The sequence below is a fragment of the Corvus hawaiiensis genome, chromosome Z (assembly GCF_020740725.1).
Source record: "Corvus hawaiiensis isolate bCorHaw1 chromosome Z, bCorHaw1.pri.cur, whole genome shotgun sequence".
Lineage (NCBI taxonomy): Eukaryota > Metazoa > Chordata > Aves > Passeriformes > Corvidae > Corvus > Corvus hawaiiensis.
In genome coordinates this window covers 123,028-137,090 of record NC_063255.1, presented here as the reverse complement: position 1 = coordinate 137,090, position 14,063 = coordinate 123,028, and the positions used below count along the sequence as shown (strand labels likewise).

Genomic DNA, 14,063 nt, shown 5'->3' with positions numbered 1-14,063 from the left:
TGATCACAATGCCCAGGTGTGCAGGGCAGAGCAGTCCTGGTGCATGTCACTTGTCTATTGTGTGTTCTCTGTCTTTTGGGCATCTCGTGTCACAGGTCTCTTGTCTTAGCCCTCTGAGCTGCTCATTGCAAACGCTGGGCGTTATTCTTAGCATCTCTGCTCTTGGTGTTCCTCAGTGTGGTGCTGATACCATTGATCCTTTGACTCTTGAGCTTGGAACTTCATCAGAATCGCGTCTCTTTAGCAATGTTGAGTCGGGTGTCTTTTCTGGTCTTGTTCTGAGCTGCATCGACAGCTGTGCGCCACAATGATCCGTTATAGGGGATGAGGATTTGTAAGAATGCGAAGACAGCTAGAGGATTCTGCCCGTACAATTCTCGGGCATCCATCTTTGCGGTTCTTGGATTAAGCCTTTCTGTTAGCGTCCTCTTCTGCCAGGGTTCTTGGAGCCTTGTCGGCTCACCGCCGGTCTTGCCTAGGTCATCTAATTCCTCGTTCTCTTGGTCCTTGTGCTCATCTAGCCCAGAGTTTTCTCTCCTAGTTGCGTCCCCTTGTTTGTCATCTCCTGTGTCACGAGTGCCTGCTCGGGTTTGTCCCGGAGCTGCTCTGCCCTGCTGCACAGCCTGGTGTATGGATGTAATAGGACAAGGCCCGGGGACTTGAAATTTGTAGTGTAGAGTGTAGTTTGGCCTCTAGATGGTATTCCTAGATTGACACAGGATGGCTGGAGCTGTTAAGTTCTTATGCAACCCTTTGACTTTTGTCATCACTATCTTTCAGATGCAGATGGATTAAATCCATGGCAGAGCGCCCCACAGCGGGTGAGCGGGTTCCCATGGGAAGGTCAGTCACCGTTTGTGTTTGTAGGGCAAGGGTAAATGGTGGCTGTGTTCCAGAATTGTTCTTTGTCTTTATTTTTAGGAGGAAAAGCCGGATCTCAGCAGTCCATGTCAAGTGAGCGAGGTAAGCTGTGACGGGTGGAAAGAAAGTGGTTATTGCTCGGGTGCCAAGTTCTGGTGCAGCTCTTAACATCTATTGTCGTTTGTGACTTTTAGGTGGTCCGCTAGTATTACACCGACTCCCCCCCCCCCCCCCCCCCCCCCTTGCTGCCCGGCCGAAGGAGCCGGCTCGCTGCCTCCGTGAGCTCTCCGCAAGTATTACCGGGACTCTGCGATGAAGCCTTGACCTTTTCCATGGGAAGGCAACGGCCGAGGAGTCGCGGTGAGTCGGGGAGGGAGGGAGGAAGGAAGAGCCAGGGTCCGCTCAAGTTTCAGCGATGCCGCATCGCTTTGTCTCCTCTTAACCCAGGTATGTGCCGCAACGATAGCGTCAGCCTGGGAGCGCAGCCGAAGCGTGCGGCCCCAAGGAGCCCGGCCCTCTTAGGAGATGGTGAGTGGAGGAACTGTCGGGTTCTGGCTGAGGTGCCACTAAGTTCACGCCTTGATGTTTGGTTCTCTTTCTTGTAGCCAACTAAGAGACAACGGCCTGGTAACGGCTGGAACTTCCCAGATGGCGAGGTGGCCTTCTTTCACACCTGATGCAGATTTGCATCCCCGGACAGCCGAGAGGTAAGTCGAGGGCTACGCCTCACAGAGGTGACGAGAGCGATGTGCTGGGTCGGGACTCGTCGGAGGGATTTTTGAATTAGCTCTGGAGACGGGGATGTCCAAGAAAGGGCCCCTTTAGGCCACATAACGGGAAAGTCTCATTTTTGATCACAATGCTGAGGCGCGTAGGACAGAACAGTCCCGGTGCGTGTCGTGTCGCTCGTCTATCGTGTGTTCTGCGTCTTTTGGGCTTCTTGTGTCGTGTGTCTTTTTCCTTTGCCCTTCGAGGTGCTGGCGGCCGTTCTTCTCACTGGGAGTTTCTCTCCGTGTTGCACCCCTGTGTTCGTCACGTCCCGTGTCACAGGGGCCAGCGTGGGTTTGGCCCGGAGCTGCTCTGCCCTGCTGCATAGTCTGGCGTTATAGGTGCGATAGGGCAAAGCCCGGGGACTTGAAATTTGTTATGTAGGCTGTAGTTGCCATCTAGATGGTATTCCTAGATTGACATAAGGTGTCTGTAGCCATTAAGTTCTCATGCAGCTCTTTGACTTTTATCATTAACTTTCTTTCAGACGCAGATCGATTATATCTGTGGCGGAGCGCTCCATACCAGGTGAGGGGGTTCCCACAGGAAGGTGAGTCACCGTTTGTGTTTGCGGGGCAAGTGTAAACGGGTGGCTATGTTCTAGCATTGTTCTCTGTCTTTGTTTTTAGGTGGTAAAGCCGGATCTTAGCAGTCAGTGTCGAGTGAGCGAGGTAAGCAGTGGCCGGTGGAAAGAAAAAGTTGTTGTTGCTTGGGCGCCAGGTTCTGGCGCAGCTCTTAGCATCTATTGTCATTTGTGCGTTTTAGGCGGTCCACTTGCATTACGCCGAACCCCCTCGCAGAACGGCCGACGGACCCGGCTCGCCGCCCTCGTGACCCCTCCGCAAGTATCGCAAAGCTCTGCGATGAAGCCCTGACCTTTTCCAGGTGAGGGTGCAGTCCGGGTAGCCTTTGGCAATGGCCGAGGAGTTGCGGCGAGTCGGGGAGGGAGGGAGGAGCGAGGGTCCACTCAGGTTTCAGCAATGCCACGTGGCCTGTCTCCTCTTACCTCAGGTATAGCCTGCGACGGTGGCATCAGCCTCGGAGTGCGGCCGAAGCGTGCAGCGTGAGGTCCCCTGCCATCTTAGGAGATGGTGAGTACAAGAATTGTAGTGGGCCACGTGCCGCTAAGTTCAGGCCTTGACAGGTTTTTTTTAATCGTAGCTGACTAAGAGACAACAGCCCGGCGACGGCAGGAGCTTCCCGGACGGTGAGCGGCCTTCTTTTGCACCCGAGGAGGATTCGCATCCCCGGATGTCCAAGAGATAAGTTGAGGGGATGCAAGCGGGGTGTCGGGTCGGGGCTCGCCGCGAGGGAATTTTGTGTCAGCTTCAGAGATGGGGATGTCTAAGAAGGGGCCCCTTTAGGCCCCCTAAAGGGAAAGTCTCCCTTTTGATCACAGCGCTGAGGCGAGCCAGGCAGAGCAGTCATAGTGCACGTTGTGTAGCTTGTCTCCTGCGTGTTCTGTCTCTACTGGGTGTCTCGTGTCTTCTGCCTTAGCCCTCGATGTGCTTGTGGTCATTCTTCTCGCCGAGAGTTTTCTCTCCTCGTCGCTTCCCCTCGTTCGTCATCATCTGTGTCACGGGAGCCTGTGTGGGTTTGGTCCGGAGCTCGTCTGCCCTGCTGCACAGCCTGGCCTATAGGTGTAATAGGACCGGGCCCGGGGACTTGAAATTTGTAATGTAGGGTGTAGTTTGACCTCAAGATGGTATTCGTGGATTGACACAGGACGGCTGGAGCTATTAAGTTCCTGTGCACCGCTTTGACTTTTGTCATCGCTTTCTTTCAGATGCAGACGGATTAAATCCGTGGCAGAGCCCCCTGCACCGGGTGAGGGGGTTCCCGCAGGAAGGCGAGTTACCGTTTGTGTTTGCAGGGCGAGTGTAAATGGTGGCTATGTTTACAGCATTGTTCTTTGTTTTTAGGAGGTTAAGCTGGATAGCAGCAGTCAAAGTGAGTTGAGCAAGGTAAGCGGTGAGTGGTGGAAAGAAAAAGTTGTCATTCCTTGGGTGTCAAGTTCTGGTACAGCTCTAAGCATCTGTTGTCATTTGTGTGTTTTAGGTGGTCTGCCTGTATTCTCCGAGCCTCCTTGCTGCCAGACCTGGCTCGCCACCCTTGTGAGCCCTCTGAAAATATTATGGGACTATTCGACCGAGCCTTCACTTTTTCCGTTCGAAGGGTCTTTCTGAGCAGCCTTTGGCAACGGCTGGGTGTTGGGGTCCCTCCCCTGCCGTGTAGCCCTTGGAGAGGGGCCCTGAGGGCACAGACACGGGGCTTCCCTGCCCCTGCTCAGCCTCGTTCCCATTGGTTGGTTTGTGTTCCCTGCGCGGGCAGAAGGACCCTTGGTCCCGTGACTGGAACAGTTCCTCGGCAGAGCCCCGGCCATGCGGCTGGAGAAATAAACATCTCTGAAACAGCTATCAAGAATCTGTCTGTCCATATATATTTCCTTTCCACGGGACTCCTGGTTTGATATATGCGTGTTGCAGGATCCCCACTGCAACAAATGGTGGAGATTTGTGAGCAGAACGATCCCCGATCCCTAAGCGACTGATTTGTGTGAGTAAACCCTGGAAACTTTGGATTCCTCTTCTTGGTTTTGCTTTGCTATTCCGTATCTAAACTATGGAGGAACCGTGGGAAGACTCTTGGCTCTCAGAGCCGCATATGGACATTTATCTTAAACTTAAAATGATTCTTGAACAACGATTTGTAAATTTTAGCTTGATTCAAGCTCAAAAAGAACTGAAACACTTCCTGGCATGGTTGTTTAAGAACTTTTTCTATGTTTCTTGGGATTTAATTCTTACCAAGGGCTTTTGGAAAACCGTTTGGACACAGTTAATACTGGAGTCAAAATATATGCCGATGGAAGAATATTTTCGTGAATATTATTTAGTTACCGAGACTGTTGAGCAATGTCAGCTGTGTCCTGGCGAAGGGAAGCCTGGCGCAGGGACCGTGCGGCCCAGGCCACGTGCACCGAGCACTCTGCGAGCAGCAGCGAGGCAGTTCCCGCGTGCGGGCGGAGCCACGCGAGCCGCAGTGTCGGTGGCGGAGCGAGGCGCGGCGGGACCCGGCGGGACCCGCACAGCGCAGCACAGCGCGTGGTGGAGCGAGCCCCGGGAACGCCCGACCGAGAGGGGCGGCGCGCGGGCAGCGGCTGGCGGCGATGGCGGTGGAGCGGAGCCGCGCCCAGCCGAGACGCGCGCTGGAGCGGAGCGCGGGGGAGTCATCGCTCGGGGGCCCGGCCGAGACGTGGGTGCAGCGCCCGACAGCGGCAGCGAAGCTGCGACCAGAGGAGGCGACGCACGGAGAACTGAGCGGCGTGGCCCGGCCCGGCCCGCGCAGCCCCGAACGCGACCCCGGGAAGAGCGCGCAGGCACCAGCAGCCCCGACAATTCCAACACGGGAGCAACCGAAGGAGAGAGCAAAGAGGCAGCGAGACAGAAAACAGCAGCCACTCGGAAAAAGGAAAAGATCATAGCAACTAAGACCTTAGGGATAGTAAAATGGTATAATGTTAAGCAAAATTATGGTTTTATAACAAGGTGTGACAACCAGCAAGACATATTCGTGCATAGAACTGCTATTAAAAAGAATAACCCTGAAAAATGCATCCCAAGCTTGGGAGATGGAGAGGTGGTGGAATTTAATATTGTACTAGGGAGAAAAGGGTTACAAGCATCGCAGGTCACTGGGCCTGATGGTGTTCCTGTAAAAGGCAGTATATATGCAAAAAATCGTAGTCATGTTAGACAGTATCTCTATTGTAAGCCCCCCCTACAGTTTCCCTTTCCTAATCCCACCTTTCCCTTTTACCCTATGTCCTATTACCCCCAGTGTATTCCCAATCCATTTTTTCATCCATGGTTTCCCTCACAAAACCATGCTTTTGCCAATTGTTTCCCCAAAAATCCCTTTCCAATGCCGAGTGGGGGATGAAAAGGGGGAGGGAAGAAGTTAAACCCTCTCCTGCCTCAGTTTCCCCACAAAGCATGCTCAGAGAATTCTGTCTCCCTTCTGTCAGCCCTAAGATGTTCCAGAGAATCTGTTTGGACATTTAAAGACTCAGGAGGGTGGCTTGTTTTGTTTTGAAACTGTTCTTGTTATGTTTATCCAGTTGTTTTCATTCTCCTTTTATTAAAATAAAACGGGTGAGGTGTTGGGGTCCCTCCCCTGCCGTGTAGCCCTGGGAGAGGGGCCCTGAGGGCACAGACACGGGGCTTCCCTGTCCTTGCTCAGCCTCGTTCCCATTGGTTGGTTTGTGTTCCCTGCGCGGGCAGAAGGACCCTTGGTCCCGTGACTGGAACAGTTCCTCGGCAGAGCTCCGGCCATGCGGCTGGAGAAATAAACATCTCTGAAACAGCTATCAAGAATCTGTCTGTCCATATATATTTCCTTTCCACGGGACTCCTGGTTTGATATATGCGTGTTGCAGGATCCCCACTGCAACAGCTGGGGAGTTGCATCGAGTCAGGGAGGAGGAGGAGGAGTAAGGGTCTGCTCAAGTCTCAGCAATGCCGCATCACCTTGTCTCCTCCTAATCAAGGTATACCTTGCAACGACAGTGTCAGTATCGGAGAGTGGCCAAAGCGTGCGGCCCGAGGACCCTGGCCCTATTAGGAGACGGTGAGTGGCGGAATTGTCGGGTTTTGGCTGAGGTGCCACTAAGTTCATGCACTGATGTTTGTTCGGTTTTCTTTGTTGTAGCCGACTAAGAGAGAACAGCCCGGTGACAGCAGGAGCTTCTCGGATGGCGAGGCGGCCTTCTTTTGCGCCCGAGGCAGACGTCTGAGAGATAAGTCAAGGCTTGTGACCCACAGATGGGGTGACAGCAGAGTGTCGAGTTGGGACTCGCCAGGAGGGATTTTTGAGTCAGGTTTGGAGGTGGGGATACCCAAGAAGGGGGCCCTTAGGCCAACATAAAGGGAAAATCTTAATTTTGATCACAATGCCCAGGTGTGCAGGGCAGAGCAGTCCTGGTGCATGTCACTTGTCTATTGTGTGTTCTCTGTCTTTTGGGCATCTCGTGTCACAGGTCTCTTGTCTTAGCCCTCTGAGCTGCTCATTGCAAACGCTGGGCGTTATTCTTAGCATCTCTGCTCTTGGTGTTCCTCAGTGTGGTGCTGATACCATTGATCCTTTGACTCTTGAGCTTGGAACTTCATCAGAATCGCGTCTCTTTAGCAATGTTGAGTCGGGTGTCTTTTCTGGTCTTGTTCTGAGCTGCATCGACAGCTGTGCGCCACAATGATCCGTTATAGGGGATGAGGATTTGTAAGAATGCGAAGACAGCTAGAGGATTCTGCCCGTACAATTCTCGGGCATCCATCTTTGCGGTTCTTGGATTAAGCCTTTCTGTTAGCGTCCTCTTCTGCCAGGGTTCTTGGAGCCTTGTCGGCTCACCGCCGGTCTTGCCTAGGTCATCTAATTCCTCGTTCTCTTGGTCCTTGTGCTCATCTAGCCCAGAGTTTTCTCTCCTAGTTGCGTCCCCTTGTTTGTCATCTCCTGTGTCACGAGTGCCTGCTCGGGTTTGTCCCGGAGCTGCTCTGCCCTGCTGCACAGCCTGGTGTATGGATGTAATAGGACAAGGCCCGGGGACTTGAAATTTGTAGTGTAGAGTGTAGTTTGGCCTCTAGATGGTATTCCTAGATTGACACAGGATGGCTGGAGCTGTTAAGTTCTTATGCAACCCTTTGACTTTTGTCATCACTATCTTTCAGATGCAGATGGATTAAATCCATGGCAGAGCGCCCCACAGCGGGTGAGCGGGTTCCCATGGGAAGGTCAGTCACCGTTTGTGTTTGTAGGGCAAGGGTAAATGGTGGCTGTGTTCCAGAATTGTTCTTTGTCTTTATTTTTAGGAGGAAAAGCCGGATCTCAGCAGTCCATGTCAAGTGAGCGAGGTAAGCCGTGACGGGTGGAAAGAAAGTGGTTATTGCTCGGGTGCCAAGTTCTGGTGCAGCTCTTAACATCTATTGTCGTTTGTGACTTTTAGGTGGTCCGCTAGTATTACACCGACTCCCCCCCCCCCCCCCCCCCCTTGCTGCCCGGCCGAAGGAGCCGGCTCGCTGCCTCCGTGAGCTCTCCGCAAGTATTACCGGGACTCTGCGATGAAGCCTTGACCTTTTCCATGGGAAGGCAACGGCCGAGGAGTCGCGGTGAGTCGGGGAGGGAGGGAGGAAGGAAGAGCCAGGGTCCGCTCAAGTTTCAGCGATGCCGCATCGCTTTGTCTCCTCTTAACCCAGGTATGTGCCGCAACGATAGCGTCAGCCTGGGAGCGCAGCCGAAGCGTGCGGCCCCAAGGAGCCCGGCCCTCTTAGGAGATGGTGAGTGGAGGAACTGTCGGGTTCTGGCTGAGGTGCCACTAAGTTCACGCCTTGATGTTTGGTTCTCTTTCTTGTAGCCAACTAAGAGACAACGGCCTGGTAACGGCTGGAACTTCCCAGATGGCGAGGTGGCCTTCTTTCACACCTGATGCAGATTTGCATCCCCGGACAGCCGAGAGGTAAGTCGAGGGCTACGCCTCACAGAGGTGACGAGAGCGATGTGCTGGGTCGGGACTCGTCGGAGGGATTTTTGAATTAGCTCTGGAGACGGGGATGTCCAAGAAAGGGCCCCTTTAGGCCACATAACGGGAAAGTCTCATTTTTGATCACAATGCTGAGGCGCGTAGGACAGAACAGTCCCGGTGCGTGTCGTGTCGCTCGTCTATCGTGTGTTCTGCGTCTTTTGGGCTTCTTGTGTCGCGTGTCTTTTTCCTTTGCCCTTCGAGGTGCTGGCGGCCGTTCTTCTCACTGGGAGTTTCTCTCCGTGTTGCACCCCCGTGTTCGTCACGTCCCGTGTCACAGGGGCCAGCGTGGGTTTGGCCCGGAGCTGCTCTGCCCTGCTGCATAGTCTGGCGTTATAGGTGCGATAGGGCAAAGCCCGGGGACTTGAAATTTGTTATGTAGGCTGTAGTTGCCATCTAGATGGTATTCCTAGATTGACGTAAGGTGTCTGTAGCCATTAAGTTCTTATGCAGCTCTTTGACTTTTATCATTAACTTTCTTTCAGACGCAGATCGATTATATCTGTGGCGGAGCGCTCCATACCAGGTGAGGGGGTTCCCACAGGAAGGTGAGTCACCGTTTGTGTTTGCGGGGCAAGTGTAAACGGGTGGCTATGTTCTAGCATTGTTCTCTGTCTTTGTTTTTAGGTGGTAAAGCCGGATCTTAGCAGTCAGTGTCGAGTGAGCGAGGTAAGCAGTGGCCGGTGGAAAGAAAAAGTTGTTGTTGCTTGGGCGCCAGGTTCTGGCGCAGCTCTTAGCATCTATTGTCATTTGTGCGTTTTAGGCGGTCCACTTGCATTACGCCGAACCCCCTCGCAGAACGGCCGACGGACCCGGCTCGCCGCCCTCGTGACCCCTCCGCAAGTATCGCAAAGCTCTGCGATGAAGCCCTGACCTTTTCCAGGTGAGGGTGCAGTCCGGGTAGCCTTTGGCAATGGCCGAGGAGTTGCGGCGAGTCGGGGAGGGAGGGAGGAGCGAGGGTCCACTCAGGTTTCAGCAATGCCACATGGCCTGTCTCCTCTTACCTCAGGTATAGCCTGCGACGGTGGCATCAGCCTCGGAGCGCGGCCGAAGCGTGCAGCGTGAGGTCCCCTGCCATCTTAGGAGATGGTGAGTACAAGAATTGTAGTGGGCCACGTGCCGCTAAGTTCAGGCCTTGACAGGTTTTTTTTAATCGTAGCTGACTAAGAGACAACAGCCCGGCGACGGCAGGAGCTTCCCGGACGGTGAGCGGCCTTCTTTTGCACCCGAGGAGGATTCGCATCCCCGGATGTCCGAGAGATAAGTTGAGGGGATGCAAGCGGGGTGTCGGGTCGGGGCTCGCCGCGAGGGAATTTTGTGTCAGCTTCAGAGATGGGGATGTCTAAGAAGGGGCCCCTTTAGGCCCCCTAAAGGGAAAGTCTCCCTTTTGATCACAGCGCTGAGGCGAGCCAGGCAGAGCAGTCATAGTGCACGTTGTGTAGCTTGTCTCCTGCGTGTTCTGTCTCTACTGGGTGTCTCGTGTCTTCTGCCTTAGCCCTTCGATGTGCTTGTGGTCATTCTTCTCGCCGAGAGTTTTCTCTCCTCGTCGCTTGCCCTCGTTCGTCATCATCTGTGTCACGGGTGCCTGTGTGGGTTTGGTCCGGAGCTCGTCTGCCCTGCTGCACAGCCTGGCCTATAGGTGTAATAGGACCGGGCCCGGGGACTTGAAATTTGTAATGTAGGGTGTAGTTTGACCTCAAGATGGTATTCCTGGATTGACACAGGATGGCTGGAGCTATTAAGTTCCTGTGCACCGCTTTGACTTTTGTCATCGCTTTCTTTCAGATGCAGACGGATTAAATCCGTGGCAGAGCCCCCTGCACCGGGTGAGGGGGTTCCCGCAGGAAGGCGAGTTACCGTTTGTGTTTGCAGGGCGAGTGTAAATGGTGGCTATGTTTACAGCATTGTTCTTTGTTTTTAGGAGGTTAAGCTGGATAGCAGCAGTCAAAGTGAGTTGAGCAAGGTAAGCGGTGAGTGGTGGAAAGAAAAAGTTGTCATTCCTTGGGTGTCAAGTTCTGGTACAGCTCTAAGCATCTGTTGTCATTTGTGTGTTTTAGGTGGTCTGCCTGTATTCTCCGAGCCTCCTTGCTGCCAGACCTGGCTCGCCACCCTTGTGAGCCCTCTGAAAATATTATGGGACTATTCGACCGAGCCTTCACTTTTTCCGTTCGAAGGGTCTTTCTGAGCAGCCTTTGGCAACGGCTGGGGAGTTGCATCGAGTCAGGGAGGAGGAGGAGGAGTGAGGGTCTGCTCAAGTCTCAGCAATGCCGCATCACCTTGTCTCCTCCTAATCAAGGTATACCTTGCAACGACAGTGTCAGTATCGGAGAGTGGCCAAAGCATGCGGCCCGAGGACCCTGGCCCTATTAGGAGACGGTGAGTGGCGGAATTGTCGGGTTTTGGCTGAGGTGCCACTAAGTTCATGCACTGATGTTTGTTCGGTTTTCTTTGTTGTAGCCGACTAAGAGAGAACAGCCCGGTGACAGCAGGAGCTTCTCGGATGGCGAGGCGGCCTTCTTTTGCGCCCGAGGCAGACGTCTGAGAGATAAGTCAAGGCTTGTGACCCACAGATGGGGTGACAGCAGAGTGTCGAGTTGGGACTCGCCAGGAGGGATTTTTGAGTCAGGTTTGGAGGTGGGGATACCCAAGAAGGGGGCCCTTAGGCCAACATAAAGGGAAAATCTTAATTTTGATCACAATGCCCAGGTGTGCAGGGCAGAGCAGTCCTGGTGCATGTCACTTGTCTATTGTGTGTTCTCTGTCTTTTGGGCATCTCGTGTCACAGGTCTCTTGTCTTAGCCCTCTGAGCTGCTCATTGCAAACGCTGGGCGTTATTCTTAGCATCTCTGCTCTTGGGGTTCCTCAGTGTGGTGCTGATACCATTGATCCTTTGACTCTTGAGCTTGGAACTTCATCAGAATCGCGTCTCTTTAGCAACGTTGAGTCGGGTGTCTTTTCTGGTCTTGTTCTGAGCTGCATCGACAGCTGTGCGCCACAATGATCCGTTATAGGGGATGAGGATTTGTAAGAATGCGAAGACAGCTAGAGGATTCTGCCCGTACAATTCTCGGGCATCCATCTTTGCGGTTCTTGGATTAAGCCTTTCTGTTAGCGTCCTCTTCTGCCAGGGTTCTTGGAGCCTTGTCGGCTCACCGCCGGTCTTGCCTAGGTCATCTAATTCCTCGTTCTCTTGGTCCTTGTGCTCATCTAGCCCAGAGTTTTCTCTCCTAGTTGCGTCCCCTTGTTTGTCATCTCCTGTGTCACGGGTGCCTGCTCGGGTTTGTCCCGGAGCTGCTCTGCCCTGCTGCACAGCCTGGTGTATGGATGTAATAGGACAAGGCCCGGGGACTTGAAATTTGTAGTGTAGAGTGTAGTTTGGCCTCTAGATGGTATTCCTAGATTGACACAGGATGGCTGGAGCTGTTAAGTTCTTATGCAACCCTTTGACTTTTGTCATCACTATCTTTCAGATGCAGATGGATTAAATCCATGGCAGAGCGCCCCACAGCGGGTGAGCGGGTTCCCATGGGAAGGTCAGTCACCGTTTGTGTTTGTAGGGCAAGGGTAAATGGTGGCTGTGTTCCAGAATTGTTCTTTGTCTTTATTTTTAGGAGGAAAAGCCGGATCTCAGCAGTCCATGTCAAGTGAGCGAGGTAAGCCGTGACGGGTGGAAAGAAAGTGGTTATTGCTCGGGTGCCAAGTTCTGGTGCAGCTCTTAACATCTATTGTCGTTTGTGACTTTTAGGTGGTCCGCTAGTATTACACCGACTCCCCCCCCCCCCCCCCCCCCCCTTGCTGCCCGGCCGAAGGAGCCGGCTCGCTGCCTCCGTGAGCTCTCCGCAAGTATTACCGGGACTCTGCGATGAAGCCTTGACCTTTTCCATGGGAAGGCAACGGCCGAGGAGTCGCGGTGAGTCGGGGAGGGAGGGAGGAAGGAAGAGCCAGGGTCCGCTCAAGTTTCAGCGATGCCGCATCGCTTTGTCTCCTCTTAACCCAGGTATGTGCCGCAACGATAGCGTCAGCCTGGGAGCGCAGCCGAAGCGTGCGGCCCCAAGGAGCCCGGCCCTCTTAGGAGATGGTGAGTGGAGGAACTGTCGGGTTCTGGCTGAGGTGCCACTAAGTTCACGCCTTGATGTTTGGTTCTCTTTCTTGTAGCCAACTAAGAGACAACGGCCTGGTAACGGCTGGAACTTCCCAGATGGCGAGGTGGCCTTCTTTCACACCTGATGCAGATTTGCATCCCCGGACAGCCGAGAGGTAAGTCGAGGGCTACGCCTCACAGAGGTGACGAGAGCGATGTGCTGGGTCGGGACTCGTCAGAGGGATTTTTGAATTAGCTCTGGAGACGGGGATGTCCAAGAAAGGGCCCCTTTAGGCCACATAACGGGAAAGTCTCATTTTTGATCACAATGCTGAGGCGCGTAGGACAGAACAGTCCCGGTGCGTGTCGTGTCGCTCGTCTATCGTGTGTTCTGCGTCTTTTGGGCTTCTTGTGTCGTGTGTCTTTTTCCTTTGCCCTTCGAGGTGCTGGCGGCCGTTCTTCTCACTGGGAGTTTCTCTCCGTGTTGCACCCCCGTGTTCGTCACGTCCCGTGTCACAGGGGCCAGCGTGGGTTTGGCCCGGAGCTGCTCTGCCCTGCTGCATAGTCTGGCGTTATAGGTGCGATAGGGCAAAGCCCGGGGACTTGAAATTTGTTATGTAGGCTGTAGTTGCCATCTAGATGGTATTCCTAGATTGACATAAGGTGTCTGTAGCCATTAAGTTCTCATGCAGCTCTTTGACTTTTATCATTAACTTTCTTTCAGACGCAGATCGATTATATCTGTGGCGGAGCGCTCCATACCAGGTGAGGGGGTTCCCACAGGAAGGTGAGTCACCGTTTGTGTTTGCGGGGCAAGTGTAAACGGGTGGCTATGTTCTAGCATTGTTCTCTGTCTTTGTTTTTAGGTGGTAAAGCCGGATCTTAGCAGTCAGTGTCGAGTGAGCGAGGTAAGCAGTGGCCGGTGGAAAGAAAAAGTTGTTGTTGCTTGGGCGCCAGGTTCTGGCGCAGCTCTTAGCATCTATTGTCATTTGTGCGTTTTAGGCGGTCCACTTGCATTACGCCGAACCCCCTCGCAGAACGGCCGACGGACCCGGCTCGCCGCCCTCGTGACCCCTCCGCAAGTATCGCAAAGCTCTGCGATGAAGCCCTGACCTTTTCCAGGTGAGGGTGCAGTCCGGGTAGCCTTTGGCAATGGCCGAGGAGTTGCGGCGAGTCGGGGAGGGAGGGAGGAGCGAGGGTCCACTCAGGTTTCAGCAATGCCACATGGCCTGTCTCCTCTTACCTCAGGTATAGCCTGCGACGGTGGCATCAGCCTCGGAGCGCGGCCGAAGCGTGCAGCGTGAGGTCCCCTGCCATCTTAGGAGATGGTGAGTACAAGAATTGTAGTGGGCCACGTGCCGCTAAGTTCAGGCCTTGACAGGTTTTTTTTAATCGTAGCTGACTAAGAGACAACAGCCCGGCGACGGCAGGAGCTTCCCGGACGGTGAGCGGCCTTCTTTTGCACCCGAGGAGGATTCGCATCCCCGGATGTCCAAGAGATAAGTTGAGGGGATGCAAGCGGGGTGTCGGGTCGGGGCTCGCCGCGAGGGAATTTTGTGTCAGCTTCAGAGATGGGGATGTCTAAGAAGGGGCCCCTTTAGGCCCCCTAAAGGGAAAGTCTCCCTTTTGATCACAGCGCTGAGGCGAGCCAGGCAGAGCAGTCATAGTGCACGTTGTGTAGCTTGTCTCCTGCGTGTTCTGTCTCTACTGGGTGTCTCGTGTCTTCTGCCTTAGCCCTCGATGTGCTTGTGGTCATTCTTCTCGCCGAGAGTTTTCTCTCCT

The 14,063-nt window shown here is 53.9% G+C and overlaps 3 long non-coding RNA genes across 3 annotated transcripts; all 3 read left to right on the top strand.

The window, feature by feature from the left end:
* Positions 1-1,308: 1,308 nt before the first annotated feature.
* Positions 1,309-2,495, top strand: LOC125319582. The gene is made up of 5 exons (XR_007200819.1): positions 1,309-1,389; positions 1,467-1,568; positions 2,117-2,157; positions 2,259-2,300; positions 2,395-2,495. It is a non-coding gene; the product is annotated as an uncharacterized LOC125319582 (long non-coding RNA).
* Positions 2,496-7,877: 5,382 nt separating this feature from the next.
* LOC125319573 lies at positions 7,878-9,064 on the top strand. Its single transcript, XR_007200811.1, has 5 exons — positions 7,878-7,958; positions 8,036-8,137; positions 8,686-8,726; positions 8,828-8,869; positions 8,964-9,064. It is a non-coding gene; the product is annotated as an uncharacterized LOC125319573 (long non-coding RNA).
* A 3,133-nt stretch (positions 9,065-12,197) lies between these two features.
* On the top strand, positions 12,198-13,384 carry LOC125319566. Its single transcript, XR_007200804.1, has 5 exons — positions 12,198-12,278; positions 12,356-12,457; positions 13,006-13,046; positions 13,148-13,189; positions 13,284-13,384. It is a non-coding gene; the product is annotated as an uncharacterized LOC125319566 (long non-coding RNA).
* Positions 13,385-14,063: the final 679 nt, after the last annotated feature.